The 24,909-nt window shown below is 45.1% G+C and overlaps 1 protein-coding gene and 1 long non-coding RNA gene across 4 annotated transcripts in view; one reads left to right on the top strand and one right to left on the bottom strand.

The window, feature by feature from the left end:
• LOC122577273 (homeotic protein antennapedia-like) overlaps positions 1 to 24,909 on the bottom strand; it is a 167,005-nt gene that overhangs the window by 118,922 nt on the left and 23,174 nt on the right. Inside the window, exon 1 of one of the 3 annotated variants that reach the window (XM_043748496.1) lies at positions 4,019 to 4,135. The exons of the other annotated variants lie outside the window; for them this stretch is intronic. The gene's annotated coding sequence lies outside the window, so the exon portion shown is untranslated. Of the gene's footprint in view, positions 1 to 4,018; positions 4,136 to 24,909 lie in introns of those variants that run through there. 3 annotated transcript variants of the gene reach the window in all.
• LOC122577277 lies at positions 15,982 to 23,568 on the top strand. The gene is made up of 4 exons (XR_006320193.1): positions 15,982 to 16,434; positions 16,562 to 16,699; positions 23,135 to 23,252; positions 23,340 to 23,568. It is a non-coding gene; the product is annotated as an uncharacterized LOC122577277 (long non-coding RNA).

Raw genomic sequence — 24,909 nt, 5'->3', positions numbered from 1 at the left:
GCTCTGCGTGTTGCTCGTGTCCGATTAGAAGACAGCCGGTCTCGTCATCCGATTCTATTCCTTCGCGTGCTGAACCTGCGGCAATATCGGCGATCGAGATGCAACGTGGAAGAAAAAAATTGCAGGAAGATTGCCAGCGTTGGAAAAATGAAAAACTGGTGCGGCCGAGGTAGCAAATTACAAGCGCGTGTATGGAGCGACGCGTTTCGCCGTTTCTCGCGTGTTGCCCGATCGTTCTCCAGATGATCGTGCATCGATAAACGACGATTGTGCAATTGCTACCCATTGTACTCATTTCAGAAGCGGCGCTGCTATGAATACAATAGTAAACGTTTCAAGAACAAGACGTAAACGGCGTGGACACACGATGCACAACATGTATCACGGTAGCCAACTGGCAGGGGTTTGCTGACATTTTTTCACGATAAAGCACCTAGCGAATCGTCGACATCCTCTAGTATGGCTGTATTTAGTCGTAATTGTAGATTATCTACCCTGTAATTGCCGCCTCTTTGCGAGCTCGTGTCTAATCGAGCATCGCGCGCTCAATTTGCGAGAACATTAACACGAGCGATCGGTCGATGAAGACGCGAATGATCGAACGAACGAGACTCTACACAGACGCTGTTCTGCAATTTTTGTCCGTCGCAACGCGTTGTTAGGCAACTCGTCTCTCGACCATTAAATCCCCGCTAGCCCTTCATTTAACGAATTACGCGAATTATAATGCCCTTGTAGCGTGGATGAAGTCGACCATAGATGGCAGCGTGACTTCTTTACCCGGGCTACACTGCACACGCCAACCAAGACAGAGAATTACCGTGCTAACGCTAATGTCACCCTCGCGGTGAGATAAGAAGCTCGAGGCGATTTCACCCTCTTCGTCCCTCCGATACTTTCTTATCCCGCGCCAGGATCCTTCGCTTGAATTACGAGGGCGATTTTTATTATTCGCCCGCGCCTCTTCCTCCCGTTTCTTACTGTCAGCCAACCCTCCTTTTTCTATCTGCCAGCGCTCATAGGCGCCGACTCATGGAAACTTTCTTCTCGGAAAACGAGGGTAATGGAGTTCAACGTGAAGCCGAAGCCAGATAGAGAATAAAAGGGGGAAAGAGACATGGAATGGTAAAGTAGGAGCAAATTGATACGGAGAATTGAGTTTCGAACGGCGTAATTTCGGGTCGCCTAAGGAACAAGAGCACGATACGTAATTCAGCGATCCTGGTAAAACGATTGGCAAACGGGAATCGAGAACAGTCCCTCATACCATTGGTAATTACAAGAGGAAATAGACGAAGCTGTCGAAAGTAATTTAATCCGCAATCAGTGCTTTCACGAAAGTTTATAGAAAAGTTTTGTAGAAAATTCGGTATCGTTAAACGGTGTCCGATTTGAAACAGGTTACACATGATTTCTTCGTTACGTTTTGGTCCGTTTCTGTGCGGCAAGGTAATCGCGCTCGATGTTGAAAAAATTGCCGAGCAATTAAGTGGAGACCTCGTCGAGCGCGGATGATAAAGCGAAATGGGATAGTCGGTAATCGGCAATGGGCCGAAAGACTGTCGAGCCACCCCGTAAACAACGTTACAGTAATGTACTCCCGCGGTGTTCACCCCGTCGTCGTGCCATCTCTCTTCGGCCGTTCACTACACAGCAACTATAATAGCGGCGTTACACCGTGTAACCGGTGCAACTCTTATTCGCGTTCGAGCGTGCACGCTCGCACACCTACGTACGCGTAGAAATAATACACGGGTTTCTAACGCGGTTGTATAAAGTGCAGAAGAGTGGGGAAATGGTATGTTGGTGCACGTGTATGTGTACGTATGATGGGGGTAGGAGGCGGGAGAGGAGAGACAGAAAGAGAGAGATAGGAATAGGTAGAGAGGGATGAAGCACACGCAGAGAGTTATGATGCCGCACAATTAGCAGTTCGTGTGAGAGAGATCGATCGCTGCCGAGAACATACATCAACGGTGTAAACGCAGGACACGTATCGCGTTTATATACGCGGAAACGCGACTGTTCGTACCTCCGTGTATATAGCACGCGTCCACCACCACCGTCGGTGTGATGAAACTTTCGAACTACCCGAAAATTTGTGTACTGTGCATCACTGTTTTTCTGGTTCTGTTGGACGTGCGTTTCCGAAGATTAGAAGTTCATGGTATTATAGACGCAACGGTTAGATCATTCCGAGGATAAAAATTTTTAAATATGTCAAATATGTCTTTTTATAATTTTATATATTAGTTCGGACGTTAATGTGGCTTGAAAGATATTTGAGAAGAGGGAAAACATTTTTATGTATATCTCAGTGTCTTAGACGAAACATTCTATGAATTATTTCGTCCTGTGTCCTTTGCGACACTTTCAAATTGTATCTTCCTTTGGCTAGAAGAAGTTTTAACTCCTTGCACTCCGAATTTTATTTTATTTAGCGTTCCGTTAAGTGTTTTATTTGAAATTTACTTCGACTAAAAAATAAGACAATTGAAAGAAAATATCAATTTTATTCACGCTATTGTTGTATTTTGTAATTTTTAAGTGTATGGTATATATTGATATAGCCTTTCTTTCGTACGTTTCGTAGAAAAAGGCGAGACTCGACCAGAGATAAAAACTGACGTCGAGTCACACTCGACATGGCGGTGCAATGTAAGAAGAACGCTAAAGAATCGTAATATTCGTAATTTTTCACTCAGAATATTAGCAGTCCTTTCGTTGGTTAAAACGAAAGCAGCAGGATCGTATAAGCATTATTTACAGATAATATAATATGTTCTAAATTCTACGTAAACAATATGAACATGTAGCAGCACGCGAGTGAACGAAAGATTCCAATAAAAAGAGACTCACAGTGTTATGCCAACGTTGTTTTGGTTCGCTAGGCTTAAAGTAAACAAACTCCGAGCGAAACATCGTCGCAGTTACTCGTAACCGTACACCGCAGATACGTTTACAGTTTTTGTAATACCACCGATCGATACGAATAGACGAACGTGCTCTCTAGAACGATCATTGTAACGACATTACACAGTCGACTAGCAAGCGTAGAGTTGAACACATCGAACGAGCGACGTTTACGACCGGCATATAATATCTCTGTACAGGTATTTAAAATGATTTTAATGTACACTGACTATTGCGATTTTATCATTCGTCTGTTTAATAATTCATCTGAAATATTTCTGTATTAATTATTTAATATTCGATATTTTACTATGCGAGTTGTTTCGAACGTAACAAAATTCTAACCTCGAAATTACACGGACGAAGAACCTTATTCATCGGGCGTCGCTGGAAAGAGGCGAGCTGATGTTTTGTCAATGGAGGTAAATTAAACGATCGCAAAATTCGCGTGCCGTTAACACTATGAGAATTGCGGAGTGGGAAGGGTAGGTTGCTTGTAAATGCGTCGATCCGTCATGTTATCGTTACTTCCGTTTACGCTTCATTAATTTTAATTAATTTCTATAGCCGTTCGTTCGGCCACCGTCGATGATTCATTTCGACCGGGCTATTATCCCGTGTTTTTAACGGATCTGTCGTAAATGAACTTTCGCGAATTTGCGCGGCGAATTAAAGCGGGGGGTGCGTGCCCTGCGTGTCGAAAAACCCCATTTACATTTGGTGGGCCGCGTAATTTATCGACGAGAGTAAAGATTACATAAACCGGTTGAAAAATAATATTTAGCCGAGGTGCATGAATTTTTGGTAATTTCGCCAGAGAAAAATAAATGATTACTATAGAATATCTATGTAAAGATAGAAAGTACAAAGGAAAATTTCTACGGTGGCTGTATATTCCAAGGTCAAATACCCGACGTCACAGGAAACAACCGTAATAAATGAAAAAAATCATAAATCTATATTTGCTTTTAATAATGCGATCTTTAAAAGGCCAGGAAAATCTTTACTTCTAAAATATCCCACGCACAATTTCCTTCCTTCAAATAAACAACAAAGAAGAAGACAAAGCTAATGAATTATTAAATTCCAAATCTCCATCGATTACCTGCTTCCGATGCGTCCCATTGCGTGAATTAACACAGCAATCGTGTTCTATGCAGCATCACCACATGGAAGAAGATTTCGCGGATATGTCGGTCACTCGTCACACGCGGTAAAAAATAAACCGTCGCATATTCTACGACGGAACGAACTGTGCGCGCGTTTCGGTAATAGATAACACTGCGACCGTTACCCTTTCTCTCTCCCTCTTCCTCTCTCTCTCTCTCTCTCTCTTTTTCTCTCTGTGGTGCACGGCAGTATTTCTCAAGGGCGCGTGCCACCGGGCTAAGTTACGAGGCGTTTATGAGCCATAAGCGATTCCACGGGGTAGATAGAGTTACTTAGACGAGTTATTTCACTACTTTCGTGTGGATGGCGCGAGTAGGACGGGCTAAGTTGACGCGTCTTACGGCAGCCCGGCTCGGCCGGATCAGAAGGACCGCCTGCGACTGCCTGATTTACTATGGTGGACCCAACGTGCCATGGACCCGCTCTACCCCGACTGCTATGATGGGATTTTCTGACGGGGGTAAAAGGGGGACTGGTTAGAATAGAAGGGTAGGGGTTGTCGGGGTGGGGCTTACGAAATTGTCCCGGAACCGAGATCGAAGCTTGTGTGTTTTACGTGTCACCACGAGCTAACTCTTCCACCAGATATCTACGTAACTTTTATTTTCTTCTATTTTCGTTTATGTTTATTTTTGTCCGTACACGACTTTTCCGTGGCCCTGAAGGTACTCGGGTATATTTTACTGCATAGAGTACGTAAACTTTAGCCACGAAGGTTTAGATTTAAGACAAGAACACCGTGTGAGCGACATTTATTTTAAATAGATGCGAGTTCCGTAGAATCGCAGTTACTATTTTCAAAATTCTTCCTCAGAGATTATTTCAGATCGAAAGAATTATTTTGACAGACGAATGTGTAAAACGTTCATCGAGTAGGAGATTCGTAATGACCGGGGACGAGAATCCTTCTGCCATATTTCCCTCGCATAGTTACACGTTGGCCATGCGCTTTCATTCTTACTTAGCGGCGACGAAAAAAAACCAGAAGCGCGACATTCCTGCATTACGTTATCCGACGCATCGAGTTGCCTTTTTTCCCCTCGCTCGCCGCTTACCTAGAACCGTTTGCCCTCGTCTAGAACGCCGGATTCGGGCCCCACGAACGGCTCATTAAAACCGTTCCTTTTCCAAGAAAACATTTTTTTTCATTTTTATCAGATGTTCAAATAGGACGATCGGTAGATGGAAGAGTTCTGTTAAGCATCTGATAATTAAGTGTCTAAGAAAAAAATCAATTTTATTTCTCATTTTCACAACATACTTTTTCGTTATCGAGATATCTATAGTTTTATCTGCTAGACTAGGTTAGCTGCGTAGTAGTGACACTTGTATGTGAATATCAGTGTGTGCAAGTACGTGTGTGTGCAAGTACGTCCCGAAATCAGATGAACGCAAACTGTTCAGTGCACAGTCTGTTACGGAAGAAGGTGAGGCGCGTGCAAGTTCGTATCGATGAATATCTTTGCAATCGCTTATCAAATAAATGTATAACTATTGTAATATAAATTCTGAGCGTAGATTTAGTATTCCTGTAGCATTATTTCGACAGTTAAGATCCAAAATTCTCAACATTCTTATAAACTTGATTCGTATAATATTAAACAAGAGGTAGATTCGTAACGTAGAGAAGGCGAATTTTTATCATTTATATTATCATATAAAAAAGATTCGACAGAAATTTAATCACGAAGCTCACGCCGTTTCGTAATATCAGCTCAGTGAAAAATTTCAATAACTTTCGCACGCGGAAGCACCCCTCCCTCCGCTGTCTTTAATTTCAATTTGTAATTCCATCGTTGGCTACCGAATTACGTGAATTCTTCGAGTCAATATCGTGGCCATGACCGCTTAGGGGTGAGCGCATATTAGAATATTTAATGAGCCGAAATTTATCGTCTTGCCGGAGCACCTAGTACTTTTCACTATTTCCCAAAGTATTAGGGCGGAGTTTGGGCCTAGAACGGTACGCCTCGCAACCCTCCTCTAAATAGATTATGGTTGCACGCTCGCTTCCTGCCACTATGGAATCCGACGACAATAGCCCCCAGGGTGCAACCCTACGAAACCTCGTAACCATGCGAGCACAACGTAATTTTCCTTTTTTCCCTATTCGTGCGCACGCACAGTCTTTTCACGGGCCGATGCATTCCTTTGCTTAAATTAATAGCATTTATATGCCAACGGTCCATCTTCCAACGTCCCGACGCCTCTATTCCGACGCTGGCATATGCGCTAGCACGATATTCACAAAGGGATGAAAAAACATTCGAAAGGGTTCACTTTTAATTGTTTGGTAGGTTCGATTTCTCGCGATAATTTAAACGTTATTATACGTATGGAATGGAAATTCAATGGATGGAAAATTTCGAGGGTAAACAGAGAAGAAGCCAGCCGACCATCTTTTCTTTCGGACGAATTTCAGTTGAGCCGAATAGAAATTTGAAAACGATGATTTATTTCCCAAACGAAATATATGTTCGACGATGTTCAGTGATGTTTGAGTTTCGTCGATAGTACTCGACCAGTGCTTGATTTTCAACACGGATACGCTTATCGTGGACAAAGCGCACTCGACGTCGAGACAGTTGCAACGATAAGAAGGAAACTCGGAGCCGGCGAGGTTAATTATTATTCAACTAAGTAAGATCGCGATAAGAACGAACTGACTAGCCCTAGCCGGTTTCGAGCATCGGCATGCGAATTAAGCAATCATAGACAGCGCGGTGAACGCGCCATTCGTCACTCACTGTCAACCGAAGTTTCGTCGTGAGCAGCATCGTTTCCCAGTTCAGTTAGAATTTTATGTAAAACGTTGTAGCCATGTAGCGGTTGCGTAATTGCGATTTAGCACGCGCTGACTCGAAACGGAATTGCGATTTTTTATTCTCATCGTCATAGGTTGATTAAGTTGGAAAAAAAAAGAAAGATTTAATTAACTCGTCAATATCAAAGGCAGCCGAATTAAACTTTCGACTGGGTTATCTTTTAACGGTCACGGCGGCTCCTCTTTTCGTGTCCGGCCTCGGATGGAGAACGAATCTCTTTTCGATTGCTCGCGTGTCGAGAGATGCAAAATCCACGATGCTGAATATGCTTCCCACAGTTAAATGGCTCCCTAAATCCCGTAATTTTCGAATTGGTATTATCGGATCGATAGAAGCCCGTTACGAGCAACCGGTCATCAACTGCGATAGAAGCGAAACGGGATGAAGATGTTGAGTCCGGTTCTCTTCACGCTTCTCACGACCGTTTCGCTTCCTTAAAAAAGACAGCTGCAGGCATCAGCTTGGAGATTACTCTGCTAGGTAATTTTATTGCGACTAACTTTTTTATCGTTCCTTCGGATATCTCGCATCGTTAATTGCAAGGATGTCCTTTGATCTCGTTTGCGCGCGATTAGAACGGAATAAAATCTAAAACGAGGAATATTTAGTCACTTGCAACAGGGATTCTAGAAAATGAGAACGTGCAAGAAGTGGATCTACGTTGAAACACGTTCGAAAAATCCCAAGTACGCGCTCTTGGAGAATGTCGATTATCGTTTCTGACAAGAATCCAAGAGAATCGGTATAAAGCAGAGAAACTGCGATGCTGCAAATTTGTCAAAAAGTACCAACTATTGGATTGATGACAGGTGGCAATGACAGCCCAGTAGTTCGATTATTTCTTCCCCTTTATCTGTTTTCTTACAATTATCCATTTTTAGAACGATAGGAAAAAACAATTATGAAAACCAGTTACAAGAACAAAGAGGCCATTTCTCGTGCGAAAGTATTGGGGTTAGGTTGGGCTAAGGTTCTGTATTGAGGTTAGGTTGGGGTAAGGATTTGTATTGAGGTTAGGTTGGGGTAAGGATTTGTATTGTGGTTAGGTTGGGCTAAGGTTTTGTATTGAGGTTAGGTTGGCAACTAATTAATGCGGATTTTGTCATTGCCACCTGATGGCAAAATCCGCAATCACTTAGTTGCCAGCCCAATAGTACGATTGCTTCTCCAACGCCCTCCTTATCTGTCTCGTTACTATCATCCACTTTTAGAATGATAGGAAGAAACAATTATGAAAACGAATTAGAAGAATAAATGGAAGAGTCAATTTCTCGTGCGAAAGTCAAAAATGTATCACATTGGGTTGGCAACTAAGTGATTGCAGCTTTTGTCATTAGATCTGATCTCTATGGTACTTGAAAGTAAGATTTTCTTTGCAGACTGTTGTATTGGGTTGGCAAATATGTGATTGCGGATTTTGCCATTAGGCGGTAATGACAAAATCCGCAGTCACTTAGTTGCCAACCCAATAGCTCCATTATGTCTTCCTCTTTGTCCGTCTCGTCACAGTTATCCACTTGTAGAACGATAGGAAAAAAGAATTATGAAAACGGGTCACAAGAACAAATGGAAGAGGCGATTTGTCGTGCGAAAGTGGAAAATGTATCATATTAGGTTGGCAACTAAGTGACTGCGGATTTTGTCATTACCGTCTAACGATAAAATCCGCAGTCACATAGTTGCCAACCCAATACAACAGTCCGCAAAGAGAATCTTCCTTTCAGGTATCACACAGATCAGATCTTGTAGCGAACAAGTGCGATCACACGGTGGCAGCGCGAGCCGCAGCATCGCTGTCGAAGTAACTGGCCGGCGCAATTAGTCGGATGCATCAATCTGAATTCGCGGCGAGCTTTGCCTCGATGGTTGATTGGCCCAGCTAGAATTACACCGCGACAACCACGGCCTCGGTTGCCGAGATATAATGTTGTCTCGGCTAACGACGAGAAACCAGTATATTAACTACTGCGTATTGCGAGTTCTGTCAGACTGGGTCCACTCTGTGTACACATGGCATGGTGTAGAGAAGAGAGGCTGGAGGACGATTGTAGACAGGTGGCGAGGGATGAAGATGGGCCAAACAGAAGGGGGTTGATATCGTACCTGGTGCGCGGTAACACGGTGGCGGTGCATTACGTAACAGTAAACTCCGTATTCAGGATTAGGTGAGCACGTGTAGAACGTTAACGCGCGTTCTGGGGCTGCTCGGTTGTATCCTGGCGCGCTGTTACGACCGACACCCCTCTATCGCTTGACAGGCTGAGAGAAGGGCGGCAGGGAGGGAGGGATACGGTGGCACAGGGATGACAAACGACATCACCGGTTGGCACGGCGTTACGATGCCGAGATCCATAACTGTCATCGCTTCTAAACTGGATCTCTGCGAGAATTCAGATTGCCCGAACGTACCTCGCCGACAGGTTGCGAAAATCGCGAAACGTGTTGAGTGATTGAAACGTACGCGTCGCGATACAACCGGTGATCTATTGACCGGTGATAACGAGATGGACGCGGTGGAAGGACTTGGAGCTACGAAATGACGGATCCCCTGGCCGCTACAACAGTGAGCCTCGCGTCTTTCACAGCGGTTCGTTAAAAATATGATGGCTGTTGACGAACACGCGATAGACCGGCGTTGCTAATTCTCCTATCAAGATATACTCGTGACCTTGGAAAACGGATAACTCTGATCCGTTTACTTTAACTTTAACATCACACGAATATCGCAGTATCGCAGACGAATGACCTAAGAAATATCGGCTGAATCACGAACAATGTTGCGAGGAAGCCTAAGTGCTGACAGGCCCATCAATGTGTCGTCGCTGCTTCGGTCGAATTGTCGCGCGGAAAGAAGACCTACGTGACCCTGGCCGTTTGACCGTTGCGGAACGCGTACGTGTTGGGGCTGTGAGAAAAGACAAAGGGATGCTTAAGGGAGAAAGACGAACTAACAGGGAGTCGTGAGTTGAGAAGTCAGAGAGTGTCGAGGAGGATGGTCCGCGTGAAAGAGAGTTGTAAGCTATGTAACTGTCTTAGTTGTAGCACATTGTCAATGACGTTAAATAACCATAATTTCCCTTTTCTAAATAGATGCAAAAGTCCTACAATATTTATCGAACATCGACACGAAGGGAAGGACAATTCTCATATAATGACAGGTTCCTGAAGAATGCTGTGTTACACAAACTCGTGTTGCAGTATCGTACATATCGAGGCTCAGGATTACCAAGAAGAGTAAAGAAAAACAGATGCCAAAAATGAATAAGGTTAGAGCAATGAATAAATTTGTTATAACGATTACAGGTAGTAATGTTAGGTGAAAGGGATCAACGACGAGGTCCTATTCGGGTGACGAACCGTTTTTTCAGTGACACCGTGTTAATTAAATTTGAGCGCCGCGACCAGGAAGCTCTGCCGTGATACGACACTATTATTCTTAGTAAGTTGGTGGTAAGAAGCGGTGGCGCGCGCCGGGGCAAAAAGTTCAGCACACTTTCGTTGGTATCGCAAGAAGGGGAAACAGGTAAGAAGAACAGGTTGGCATAGAGGGTAATGGAACACGACTTCTCGTGCGCTCTGGCGAAAGAGGGAGAAGGCAGGCGAAGCAAGTGCGACCACAAGGCCGCAACCGCAGTGTGGGAAGTGAAACGAGCCGAGTGGCGTAGCTTTTAATGGACTGAGGGAAACAACATTAAGTTAAGAGCAAAGCAGGGTGTGAGAATCACGCGGAAATAGTCGTGGCCCGCGCTGGACCCGGCCAAAACGGACCAGAGGAAGCCAGATGAGGTGCACTACGATTCATAAACCACCAATTACTCCATCTCAAGGACCATCCGCGAGCTCCAGAAACCATTACCACCTAAATATCGCTCCTTTTACCGTGTATTTCTCGACTCTCTACCGAGATTCCTGTGGTTGTTGAGTCAGGAACGCAATATCATAGGAACAGTGTATCACGCACGCGTCCTCGAGGTATCGGCGGGACAAGATCTTGCGAGGAGTTCGACGTAGCAGGGGACACGCAGGCAATTTATCGAATGATAAATTCCAGGAAGATAGGATCACGGTTAGATTAAACGACGATTCTTACTCGCCCTACCGCTTCTACCACCTACGCCATCCACAATCCCCGAAGCAGCGAAATTAAATATAGGGGCCGAATTGCAGTCGCGGCTGCGGTGATATAAGCTCCGCTACTCTTCCCTCTGTTGGTTCTCCAGCGACGAAAAAGTGGCTCGAGCATTTCCACCCCCACAACTGTTCGCTACTTCTTTCGCCCTTATCTGCCACCGCAGACTTTCCCCTCTACTATCGTCTTGACAAACACCTCCCCCTTGTATCTGAAAGCCACTCGTCCCGGCAACCCTCCGATTTAGATCCTGGCCCTATGGCGAGGCAAACCGCTATCGCGCAAAAAGGCCGCTCCTCAGATAAGCAATAACACTGGGCCTGCAGTATCAACATCCGCTATCCAGCCAATCCGAATGATTTAGCTATTTCCCATTGGGAGAACTGGAACGTATCAGCGTAAAACATGAAAATACAATGCTCGCTCGATGGAAATAGTCGCGGGCTAATGACAAAACTGAGAACGATGGATCGACGTCTGGTTTCCTACGTTCCAAATCATTCTACGAGGAAGAAGAGTAGGTACTCGAGGATATTCTAGCACCGGTGAATGCCGACTGCGAAATGTGCAACGGCCGTTTTTCTCGGTGGGGTGGGTAGCTCGATGGCGGCCGATAAACGTGGCCGGTTGAAAATCCAGGATTCACCAAGGCGATCCGCAAGATAACGCTAATTCCGGATATTTCGCACCCCGGACGGTGATACGTCGAGGCCGAGGACTATGCCCCGCTAGACATACCCCTTGCAACCCCTATCATGGGAGTAAAGGGCGGCAGCGTGAGAAGGGTGGACGAATGTGCGGGTGAGTGGAGAGAGAAAAAGGGAGAGAGGAAGAGAGATAGAGGAGAACGGAGCGGAGCAGAGCAGAGCAGCAGCGTGCTGCCCGCACCAGGCGCCCCTTCGCATATTTCACCGGGAATTTACGAGCCTCGATACGACAGGGAAATTGCAAGAATGGCGGAGTAATCTATCTCTCCTTGCCTCCGTGGGCTCTCTCTTCTTTTCCCAGGTTCCCTCCTCTCTCGAACACCCTCCTCCTCTCGGACGTGCGCGCGCGCGCGCGCGCGCAAGCTAGTGCGCCCACGTAAATGTTCCCTTGCTTACTACGCGCAGCGTGTACCGTGCAGAACCAAGAAAATTCCGCTATCTTCCCCTCTCCGTGCAGATAAAAGAGATTTGTCCAACCGGTCCGAGTTACCGCGACCACCTAATTGTGTTATCGAGATAACCAGTCGATCCGTTATTCGCTGCCAAAGGATTCCGGCATCGAAGTCACGGAGCCAACGGCTTTCTCTACATCCCCCGGAGACTCGTAAATGTTCATACTTGTCGCGTACTATGGCGCTTCAGAATAATCAATGCGCGCTCGGAAACCTTTGAAATAACGTCGAATGGAAAGAACAGAGTGAGTGAACTGAACGTACGATAATCCACGAAAGGATTCGAGTTGCGAGCATTCAACAGCTGGCGAACCTAATGGGGTAGAAACCATCGAAAATCCACGGTTTCGCTTCTCCGTTTAAACTCTTCCGTGCAACAGGGGTCGCAAGCCATTGATAAGTTAATTAATTGCCGGGATATATCTGGGTAAGCGACGTGTAAATCACCAACCGGTCAAAACAGTAGGGACCGGCAACACGTGCTTCACCCTCTTATTGCGTAATAATTGCGCGGAAGAGTGCCATGCCAACTCTCGCGCCGTTCTGCTTTATCGCCATTTTCCATCCTTCAACCCGCGAGCTGACTAACGACTGATACGTCGCTGCACGCAATTGCACGAGATAGACCGGGTTTCTGCAGCCTCCTGGAGGCAACAAAAACAACCGAGGCTAGGGTAGTAGTATTGCATGGCGTGGGGAGGGTGAATTCTCGTTGTGTACGCTGAATATTTTTCAACCTACCCCCCTTTTCCACTATACACACAATTTACCCGTTTTCGTCGCATCATCATGGTCAGAGAAAAGCCAGTGGACACGATTCGTTCCGCTAGCAACCGGTCAGGGAACTCTCGCTCCATTCGTTTCGCAAAGAAAGCTCGCAACACTAAAATCACGGAACTCGAACAACATATCAACGTACATGGGCTCGTGCATTAATTCACGTCGAACCGCGTTAGCAGATATGAGGTGTAAAGTGTTGTCCGTGATAATTGTAGCTGCCTGTGGATGTCGCGTTGCTGAGGTACTGTGCTGTACTTTCTCGTTATTTAAAAATCGTGGAAGAAAAATCGAACTGCGAATCGCCGGGATTCGAACCCGGGTCCCGAACGTTCGTAAGCTAAGACGCTAACCACTGCGCTGCCGTCGTCCGACGCTACTTAGTGTCGAGTGGTGGTATTTGTGCCGCCACAGATATTACCTAAACACGGTTCCTTGTGCTCGCACAATTCCATGGAAATCCGCAAACCAAGTCGGATGTGTATACGTGCCCTAAAGTTACTCGCAAGTCGAACTAGCGAGGCAAGGACCGCCAATATGTCGGCGGAAATAATTACGCGTAACGTAGCCGGGTTTCCTCGAATTCTACGTGTCGAGTGAAGAACACCTCTGTGTCGGACGCGAACCTTTGGATAAGCGGGTGGGCGAAAGGGATGGTTTGGGGCAGAGACGGGCTAGTCGAGGGAAAATACTATAGGTAACGGTACTTGCTGTACATGGATAATACATAGACAGAGGAAGGGAAACCCCCTGCGCTACGGGTTAGCGTGTAGCTATATCTACATAACGTACTGTAGCGTAGCCGCGGCCGCCGGTCGGTTTAATTTAACACAGCAGCTGTAATCCCATCCATTACGGCCGCGGTAATATACGATCGCTCGAGATTCATACTCCGTTTTTTCACTAATTAACAGACGGGACAAATCGCTCCGCCGATTCACCTCTCTCCGCTCGCTAGCGGCCCCAAGCCACCCCCTCCCTGCGGAAAATGGCGCGCGCGCTCTTCATTCTCTTCTCGTCCAACAGCAACAAACGCTTTGTTTCTTCACGCTAAAATTTACCCGCTGTTTTACACCAGTTTCATTCGGCCCATCATTTTCACCCGTCCGTTCGTTCGTCCGTTCGTTCGTTCGTTCGTTCGCTCGCTACGGTATACACGTACACGGTATATACGCTATCTATAGATATAGATACGCTCGTTCTCCGACTCTCTCGTCGCTCGTTAAATCTCCTCTAGCAATATTCGCACGTTCAGGGAGCCTCCGAAGCTTCAGGGACACACTCGATACATTCACGACCAGAGATCTTGCGATGTTTATAGACTGACCGTTTGGATAATTCGAGGAAGGTCTCGTTGAGTTCCTCTATGGCAAGATTTGACGAGATATATATACTTGGTTTATGGTATAGATGCGGTGTAAATGTATTAGGTCGTTGGAAAGGTTTCTTTCGTTTCGTAGGGTGATGATAGATGAACGATTTTGTTTTATATTATTCCATCGAATTAGGTATGACCCATTTCCTTCTATTTCTATTACTATGTTCGTGCACGATTCAACAAACTAATATTTTTTGTTTTATTTACAAGTAATTTACAATGAATTCTCATTGAGAATTATAATTATTCCGGCGTGGTGTTATAACGTGAATAACAAATAATTATCGTATGTTTGGTTCTAGCTGAATCTAATGAACAAACTAATATAAAAGAAAAAACATTTCTACTAATTGAAATATTCTGGTATATTTGGTAAATGTAATATTTACAATAACGCGGAATATTATTTTACAAAATCGTCAATAGGATTTTCTTATAAGTGTTCAACTTATTGCTTCGAGCCTGGTGCAGATTAGCCGAGATAATTAAACTCAAGCGACTTGATTAGCGAACAGAAGGGTAGAAACTTGATATTTCAGCAAAGTAAGACAGACAGGGTAGTTTCAAGTTGTTTGAATTCAGATAACATGATTAATTTGAAGGTTTCGCTGTTACTCTTAGCTTGTAACTACAGTGTGCGGAGTTGGCTATAGCGTGCAGTTGTATAGACGTGCGCCGTGAACGAGTGTTTTCCCAGAACACTAAACCTCTTGAAAGCCTCAGAATGAAACCGGAACACTTCACACTAGATACCATATCGACACGTTTTTCTTTCTACGTTTTCTAATGAAGTTGAATCACCAACGAGACTTCTTCCTACACAATACTATAGTATAGCGTTTAGAGTGAAGTGAAACAACGGGGTTCCTTATCGTTGCGGTGGCGGTCGTTTTTCTCACCCGTCGAGAAGAATAATTAAGGATCATCGATCGATCATTCCGCGCAAGCATCGCGATCCCGTGGCGTTCGAGCAGCCCGGAATGCTATGAAGTAATAACTCTTGCGTCAATACAGGAGGCGTGACGAACGCGGCAGGCCACCGATCGTCTCGTAAAAACCGAGCCGAAAGAAATAATTAACGCACGTTAATCAACCACTTGGTCGGTGAAATTGGAACGTTTCTGTGGCGGGGCTCGAAGAAGCACTCCATTAAGAGGACTCGAAAGGGGAAGGAAGAATTTGCGAGAGTGATTTGTGGTACGCCCTCCAGTAACCAGTAACACGATAGAGTGATAATAAATACCTTTGAAACCGATACGCTTTCATCCTGACTTTAATCGATCTTTAATCGACGAAATTTAATTTACTGACGAGTTCGTATTAACACACTGAATGCGCTATCGATACTCTTGAGAATTTTGCATCTTAATGGCCGAAATAATAGTACAGGAATACTAAATTTATACTTAGAATTCATATTAGAATAGTTGTATATTTGTTTGATAAGCGATTGCAAGGATATTCATCGATACGAACTTGCACGCGTCTCACCGCTTTCTAACCGACTCCACTGTTTACGTTCATTTGTTTTCGAGACACACATACTTCCACATACCGATATTCACAAACGAGTATTACTACTACGCATCTAACCTAGCGTAACACATGAAATGATACATATGTGGTGGCACTCGACCACGGAACTTTGCAACGGCTTCGCGACACGAAGCGCTATACCTCGAAAGCGTAAGTGCCTAATGTACCATCGATGTCCCTACGATTCTTTCGCCGAATATTCGGAAGAATGCATACGCGGCAACGTCGCGGACGTCTAATAAACGCGTACGTAGTGGGGATATGCAGGGGCAACAAAGGAAAGAATCCGTTTGGTTTCGAACCAAAGATTCATTCTGCCCCGAGCTGCGAAGTGCGAAAGGTTAGTAATTAATTGCTGTTGATGGTTAATTTTTAATTGTCTCTGTTAATTGTTAATAGTTTAATGAACCTTTTTGTTGAACATCAAGAGTATTTCTCATGGGCACGGTCGCCAACAACCGCCTCGCATATCTCAATAGATACATATACGTCTCTTTGCAATATTTTCCAACCATCCAACGTGTAGACATTTCAGAACAAAACACAGGTGAAATTTTTGTTTAATAATCGTAGAAACTCTTGCGCATTGAACATGTTAATTTGTAATAATTGCCAGTCTTTGTGGACTAAATTTAAACGAGTTTCCTCAACGCGATAAATATTTCTAATTACAGGATTTCGACCAGCGTTATTTGTACGTATCTGCAAGACGAATACTTTCACGTAACGCGCAGAGGAACAGCGTGACGAGGAAAATCGAGGAAGTTTCATGGCCTGCGCATCGGTGTCGAGGGTTGCAAGCAGACGCACAGGTATGGCAAGCACGTGGCACACGTGACTACACGGCGCATAAGGCACTCGAACGTGGATATGGAGTGCGAAGATGAAAGCGGAAGACAGTGCGCGAGAGGGGCTCTCTGTACGACAAGGGGGAATCCAGGGTGGCCGGAAAGTTGTCGGTATAACGCGAGCCGCTTCTGCCGGTTGTCGAGTCTGCGCATTCACCCGGCCGGATTTAATTGGATGGACACCATCGCTCGGTGCTTAATTAACTAATTAATTTCGCGCGGGATACGAACGCGCACAAAGATACCGCCGCCTGGTCTCTTTGCTTTTAATGACTTTGGTAGCGCACATCTTCAAACATGAAAATTCCATCCGTCCATCAACCGAATGAAAAATATGATATCTAAAGCGAATGGAGAATAGGAGTACGAACGGATTGAAAGTTCATTGGAGAAAGACACGGAGGGAAGATTATTCGCGTGGCGTGACGGCGGTCGTTTACGGAGGAAAACATAAATAACCGTGGCGAAGACAGACCACCGTGCGAATTTAAAAGCGTCCCGCTCAGTGGCGCGACCGCGTAAATTCGTTCCGGTTTAATTAAATTTAAATGATTGTTTCGGCTTTCGATTCAAGTGGCCGAGCTCGTTCGTCACCAGGGGACAAGCGAACGCTAGAGTCCAGCAGAAGCCGCCATTTATCAACGGGTTCGCATAAATCGCCGATATGAACATCCGCGCTGCTCTCTAAGCTCGCACGCGCGTATACTTTTCGTCGGGACGCTTCCTGCAATTATAACGAGCCCCATCTCGCGGCTGAGCGCCACCTTTATGTCGTCTGTAAAGAGAGAACGACGAAGGTAACAAGCGCTGTCCCCCTGTCCTTAGCACCGTAGTGTCGTTCATCGTGTTAAAGCGGCCGGGCAAAATTTTCGTTTCATAAAACACATGTCGCCGTGGCGCAAGAAGGTCGCTTGCTCAGACGGGGCGCCAGAGAATAGGCCACGGCTTTTAAGGGTGGTAAAAAAAAGAAAACCTCTATAGCCAGCCTAAGTGGTGAAGCGAGGGTGCGAGTAACCGAGAACGCCGACGGAAAGAGTTGGTTCGTTACGGGTAAAGGATAGGCTTTAAATGAACCTTTAAAAGCGAAGGAGGACGAAGAAGAAAGCGGTACGCAGTGTATGGAGCGCAGGAAATTAACTCTCGTCCAAGTTTTCCACAATTTGACGCGAAAGCAGAATGCATAGTAGCTTGCTCGATACGGTGAAGTGTTGAATCGACTTGCAATTTGTAAAGGTTTAGGAAATCGGCCTTCCATACGTTTTCTTTGCAACGTTCAACAGCCTTACATTCGCCGGCTGTTTCATCAGTAGAACACAAGTAGACAGGGCTCCATGCACAGTGCTTTATATGATTTTCGAATTACACGAATTTTCCAAAGATACTATTGAACAATTGGGTGCACAAAGACCTATTTTACTGCATATTTTGTAAATATTTTCGCGCTTCTTGACAATATTTATTGTGCTTTGCCCATACGAATTAATAAAGGTAGTGCACTTATGTTCTTTGTCTGCTGGTAAATGTTTGCATACTTTAGACAACACTTTCCTAATGCTGTTATGCGAAAATTCATCTATTACTGATATAGTAGATTTGCACAAAGCGCATTCTGTTACAGAAGCTTTCATTTCCTGTATGTATAACGAACAAAGTCCAAGCATAGTGCAAACTTGCTTTGGTTTGACATCTTTTCTCAGGACATCAATTACACCTCTCGCGTCGACTGTGGCGCCCCAAATATCCGCCATTTAAATGATGCAGATACAAGTGCTGCTATCTGCAGCCAATTTCTTTCATTATCGATAGAACATTTTCCGTGGATTTTATTGACGTATTGGGTTAATCAGTTCTTAAAGTTGCTCATTGTTGGAACATCAAAAAGTGTCACGCGATATATTTCAAACATCCAAACGATCGTGTACCGTTTCATGCGAAAAAATCCACTAAATCCGTTGACAGTGAAACGGTTTTTACAAGGATTATTGTCATTTAAGACTCGGGGAAACGTATGTACAGCAACCACGCACGAGTTTCCCTTCAGTGACAGTACTTCTGCGGACTGGGCTACCGAAGCGAAAGGGTTAAAGCACTGAATAGCCTCGCAACACGATATTCTTGCTTTTCTGATAAAAATCTAGGGAAGATTACGGTGTACTCGACACAAGTTCACTTCTTTCAGATTTCTGTCGATTCTCTTCCCATTGATACATTATTAATACGATTAATTAATTAATTCTCTGGTCGATATTATGGAGATCAGATGATAAAGTATGCGCAATAATTAATACACATTACACGTGCAGAAAATGCATAAAGATTTTATTTATGCAGCTTATTAAAGAATAATCGACGCGAGTATGAAGAATGCGTCGATGCTATCAGAATGATAAGTAATTACGCCTTTGTACCGATAAATTCCAATTAATTTCTACACTTATCAACTTACAGTTGCCCGGTCTGAACTCGATATATCGTAAGCGAAACACGCGTAACAGTACGCGAGGACGCGGCAGGGGATACGCTCGCCGATCGATGGCAGTAGAATAGGCAGTTTCTCGCGAGGCAAAAGAAGTTGGCCGATAAACAGAGCGGCCGAGCCGAGTGGGGGGCGCGTTTGCCTTTAACTTGACTTATAGAAGTCATTTTCGGATGGACGCTCCAAGGTTCTCGAGTTTCGTAGGCATCGCGAGGATGGCGCTCGAGTTAAAGATGGTGGAAGAGGAAGGCCTATGTCTGCGTCAGGAGACGGTAGACGGTAGAAGAGAAAAAAAAAATAGCGAAGAAAGCGGCGTCGTAGGGAAACAAATCAACTCGTCTGTTGGCTGGTCTCGAGTTTTTAGTGGCGTGACTCCAAATATTTGCTTTGCTCGTCGGAGGCCGCGGTGTCTGGTTCCGGCGCGCTACGGAATATACACCGGCCAGAGGCGGCAGAAAAATCTCTAGAAACGCGGAGAACGGTTCGCGGAACTTCCTACTGGCTGTACGAATCCGCGCCACTCGTTTCAGCCAACAACCCACCCCATCCTTAGTTCGTTCGAGTGTCACCCCACCTCGTACTCGCGCCCCAGCCACGCTCTTCAGACCTAACCCAAACCACCCCCTCCGTTGCGTTCGATAGCCGCCGAAGTTGCTGCCAAGAATACGCTGCGAACTCGTCCATCATGAACATTATTACGCGAATACCGTGATACTGCCGTCTCGTCTAATACCCCAACCCCTTTTAGGCGGCCACTTTTTCAAGCGGCGTCGTTGCCGCGGGGGCGAGCTTTATGTCCGACAGTTACGATCGGCCTCATAGCTCTTTAAGATTTGGCACAGATACGCTGTGTGTGCGCTTAAGTCGATCAATTTCCTTCGCGTGTGTCACCGAGACGCATTCGCTGACGAATGCTCGGATGGATAGTTGAAAACATTGGAGAAACGACATTGGCGTGGAACGCGTGTACGAGCCAAGATGTGTCTAAGCTTAATCGTTTGCCCTGATTCATATTTGAACGATGGTCTCGAGAGAGGCATCGAAAGCGTGTCATTAGAACGACATAATGGATGGTGTACGACGTTATTGCAATGGACAGCGATAAAAATTTAATGTTCCATCAAAGACTCTATTCTTCTTCGCTTAAGACCGCCAGCTTGATAGCTGGATGGACTCGCACGATAATTCGACGGTGGTAATTCAGATGCAACTTTTATCTACACTGTTCTTTCCGCTTTTGAATTGCCCTGTACTCGATGCTTATCTACCACGGCTTATTAGAAATCACACCCTTCGCATTAGAGTCCGAGACTTATTAAGACACAAACTTATGGGAATGCACGTGGTGCAGCGGAAGTGGTCAGAACTACCGTAGTTCTCAAGGACGCCGCGGGGTGAAACACTCTGGGCTCGGTCGAAGTATCGCGATTATCACAAACAGTATCAAAGAGACAAAGAATCTGAAGACCTTAAGCAAAGCAAAGGAACTTCGTAGTGACGGCCTGGACGAAATGGCGCGCATCTTGCAACGAACCCATAAAACTCTAAAACGGTACGCCACAAATCGCGATCTAAAAGCGAGCTGGATTTTTTACTGTTCCGATGGAAAGTGGTCGGAAGGAATTTTTGTCTAAAAATAAAGCACAGTTTGGTGGCGGTTGTACGCGAATCTATTTCTAATCTTCGTTACGGGGGAATATCTTTTACCAAAGAGGGGATTGCTCGACACGTCTAATTTGCGTTTATTCCTCGGAGAGGTAACCGCAAAGAAGAATGGCAGCCTCGGCGGAGGGAAACTTGGCATGGGACGGGTGCAAAGGAAGGAATAAGAACAGAGCGAGAAGCTTCCAGTCTGAAGTCAACGAGCGACCACGCTGTATCGTACGTACGTTCGGCTATAAACCAACGCGATTTTGTCACGTTCGCACGCGTCATCTCCGCGCTGCTAAATTTGCGTTTCTGCTAAGACAGTTGCCGGTGAACAATATCTTCCGCGTTTCTTCTTCTTTTTATCTTGAACCCGACGACAGATACAGTTTCCAACACAGTGGAACAAGCGCGGAGGGATGGACACATCGGAGACATGAAAATCGGTAACTCGAGATTTTATAAGGACAATCGACATTGAAAAGAGGATAAGCAGGAATCCTGGCGTCTGATGGTCGCGTTATATATGGTGGATAACAACGTGTTCGGTGTCGGCCAAGACAGACTGCGATTTCGACTATCTGCTCTTACCAAGGGGTGGTAGTATATTTATTAACGCTTGGCACCTTGACAGCTACTTCAAGTACAGGCCGTCTGAATACCATGAGTTTGTCTTTAACAACTCGCCTGATGAATGGCCCATTGCTGACTACCATACAGAAATAGAGTCAGCTAACAAGCGCTTTTCTTTCCTCAGCAGTCTGCTCCTCCCAATCTTTTCTCTACTTCTTTCTCCGTTTAAACATCTAAATATTTAGGAAATTCTCGCCCTTCGTCTGTCGTATACCCAACCACGAAGTTCGTCCAAACCATTAGGGTTTCCAAGCCAAATAAACCGATGCCCCCACATGTTCGAACCCAATTTCTTCATGAGAACACGCATCGATTTCTTCTATCCTTGGCAAGGTATTTATCACCGTGCGCAATGGTCTTACCAACACCAATTCCTGGCAACGCTGTGAAAAGCCAGAGCAATTGGCCCGGCCGAGTGAGAAATTGGAACCTGCGCTTGTCCAGGTTGTAGCGGACGGATTGGTAAGAAGTTAGGCGTTGTAGGTTGATCCTATGAGTCGCACCGCGGTCATCTCGTCGCGGATGCACCGCTACCGGCTGGGTGTGCACGCTGGCACATGCAACCAGCCGCTGATGCACACGCTGCGATCGGTGTGTTGGTCGGAGAGACGCAAAAAGGCCCGAAGCCAAGTATCTACACGACTACGGCAGCGATCAATCAATGTTGCCGTCGGACGGTAAAACAATACGATGTTGCCTCCATAATTGACGGGAATCCATCATCCTCGTTTCGCGACTTCTCCCGCTCCACGATCCTACGTCCGGATCCTGGGGCCCCGTTTCAGCCTTAATTCCGCGCCGGAATTCCCGTGCTCCGCGATATGTAAATTTCATATGCCATCCTGGCTGATTGACGGGCATTTTTATCCTGTCAATCCTTTGGACTATGAGAACCTCGTGTTCAGGGGAAATTGACATTCTTAATCGTCGTCGCTGACAATTAAACGTCCGCAGTTTCGATCATTGACTTTTCTCCTAGTGACAAGTTTTTCTTCCTTCAACATGAGACGCAAGCAACTATGGATGACCGTTTAAGATTGCTAGATCGTATGAGGAGTATGGATGATGTTAGGTTGTTCCAAAAGTTTCTTTCGTTTCATAAGGCGATAATAGACGAAGAACAATTTCTGTTTCATGTTGTAGTATGATGGATGAGGGGCCTGGGGGGTTGCTGAGCACGTACGTAGCCAGGCTAAGACAAAGGACAAGGGGTTGCTAGGGGACAAAGAACGAATTAGCAACAGTACGAGTTGAGATGTCAAAGGATCCCGTTGATGAGAGTCGAGTCGTTGATTAATTATTTAGTCGTGCTGATTATTATACGTTTGCTGCGATATTAGTTCATGCTTAACGAACATTATTCTCTGTACAATTAGCACCTGTTCAACCTACTTATCATGAATGAAGTAACTACAGTAGTCACGGTACTGCAATATTATTTTATTGAATTAAGTATGATCCTTATTTCTGTTATTATGTTCGTGCATAATTCAATAAACTAATATAAAAGAAAAAAGCATAGCGCGTCTATTATTTCCTTGCAAAACGGAAGAACCATTTCCGGCAAGCTATATATTTCAAAAGAGATGATTTAACGTTCCAGTTATCTAAGATTGTTTATTTAAAACGCAATTTCTCTTCAGCATCGTCTGGTGATAGAGCGGAGGGTTAAAAGGAGGTGAAAGGACGGGAGAAGGATGGCGCGATAACGGGCAGCCATAGCGAAGGTGAAGGCAATAGCGCGAAAGGCGGCAGAGATTGGTAAGCCCGAAATCCTTGAGCTTAACTAATTCCTGCATGAGTTACGAGCAAGCCACGGCTAATTCCAAATAAATATTCGCAATACAGATTATGTTAATCGCCATGGATGCAAATTAGACGGCCAGGGGAAGATGTACGTAACTCTGAACCTCGAGACATCTTCCTCCTTTCAACTTCCGCCATCGCCCTCATCATCGTCGCCTACCGTAACAACGTTCCCCTTTTTTCAAGGACGAACAACAGGAAAAACCGTAATGTATTTCCAACACCTTCCTCGAGGGTTAATTAACAATCGTTAGGGAAAAGAAGTCGGGCCAAAGAGATATCTCTGTCCCGATCCGGCGTTGTAAACGTGACAGTGAATTACTGGCAGAGTCTGCTACGTACTGGTCGAGGGGGAGGGGGGAGGGAGGAGGGGGAGGCGTCTAAGTGGCAAGTAGGTAAGTAACTTGGAAGTTAGAGGGTTGGAGTCGGCTCCGCAAACCTGATACACGCGCAAAATGCATACGTGTTGAGGGGGGGAACTGGCGTTGTTTACTGTGTGAGCGCGCTTGTACGTACACGTAATGCGGCGTAGCCACCTTTAGCCGGAGTTTACCTTGCTGGTAAACTCCAGTAGGTAGCTACGCCGGAAACTCTACTCTAATGCAGAGTAATGTTGATTTATGCCCGTGTTGGTCTCATTCTAACTCCTACCCCGCCGGCCTCCGGTTACCTATTCCCGAGCCGCGCTATATTTCACCCGTGCTCATCAACCGAACAAATATTACGTTTTTCCATTATACACGGCCGGAGTTCCGATCAGATACGCCGGATACTTCAGACTTCGGACGCGCGATCGCGAAATTCCGCGCCAAGAGATTACGCTGCGCCGCGTCGCAAGTCGAGCGTTTCGTGATCCTTCCGATTAAGCGGCCGCTTTTTTACACATAACAGGGGAACGTGTGAAAATTGTAGAATTTAGTTCCTTTAACGACCGTCACTCGTCCGAGAAACATCAAACTTGAGTATTTGTTGATATTAATTACGGCACCGTAAAGAAAATATTAAACGAACAAATTTGTTGAAGTGATTTGTTCAAGTCTTCAAGAAAAACTCTACATATTTTGTTTTGTATGTCCGTAGCCTGGAGACTGTTGTTAGGGAAAGAATAGAATTCAGTGGAAAAAGCTCAAAGTATGGAGAGGTCCATATTATTGTGGCCTTGAATATAAATTTTGTTTTGGATTACAAAGTCTAGAGCGAAAGAGCTATAAATAAATAGATTTCTGTTGCTATTGTTTGTAGCCTTCAGCTAGAGCTACGCACTAAGGTTCACTTTTTGGCAATGTCCTTTGCTTCCCTATCACATTATTTTGTATTGTAACACTGAAAGGATCTGCATCGGCATACACTATACCTGCACTTTTACTTATTTCAGTATATTTTCCTATTACAAATTCATCCGCTCGTTGCTGTGTCAGTTAACCTCAACAAAATGGAATATCAAATTAAACAGAATACACCCAAAATTGTAGGCTAAGAACAGGACATAAAAATCTGTCTAGAGACTACTAGTCTTTATTAATAGTCTTAATAATTAATAATAATTAATAGTCTTTATAGATTGATTTCAACGATGTTTTATCAATAGACGGATTAAGGGATCAGCATCTAT

This window comes from Bombus pyrosoma, linkage group LG18, assembly GCF_014825855.1.
Source record: "Bombus pyrosoma isolate SC7728 linkage group LG18, ASM1482585v1, whole genome shotgun sequence".
Classification (NCBI taxonomy): Eukaryota; Metazoa; Arthropoda; class Insecta; order Hymenoptera; family Apidae; genus Bombus; species Bombus pyrosoma.
The sequence above is the reverse complement of the archived record's forward strand: the minus strand, read 5'-3'. Positions and strand labels throughout refer to the sequence as shown.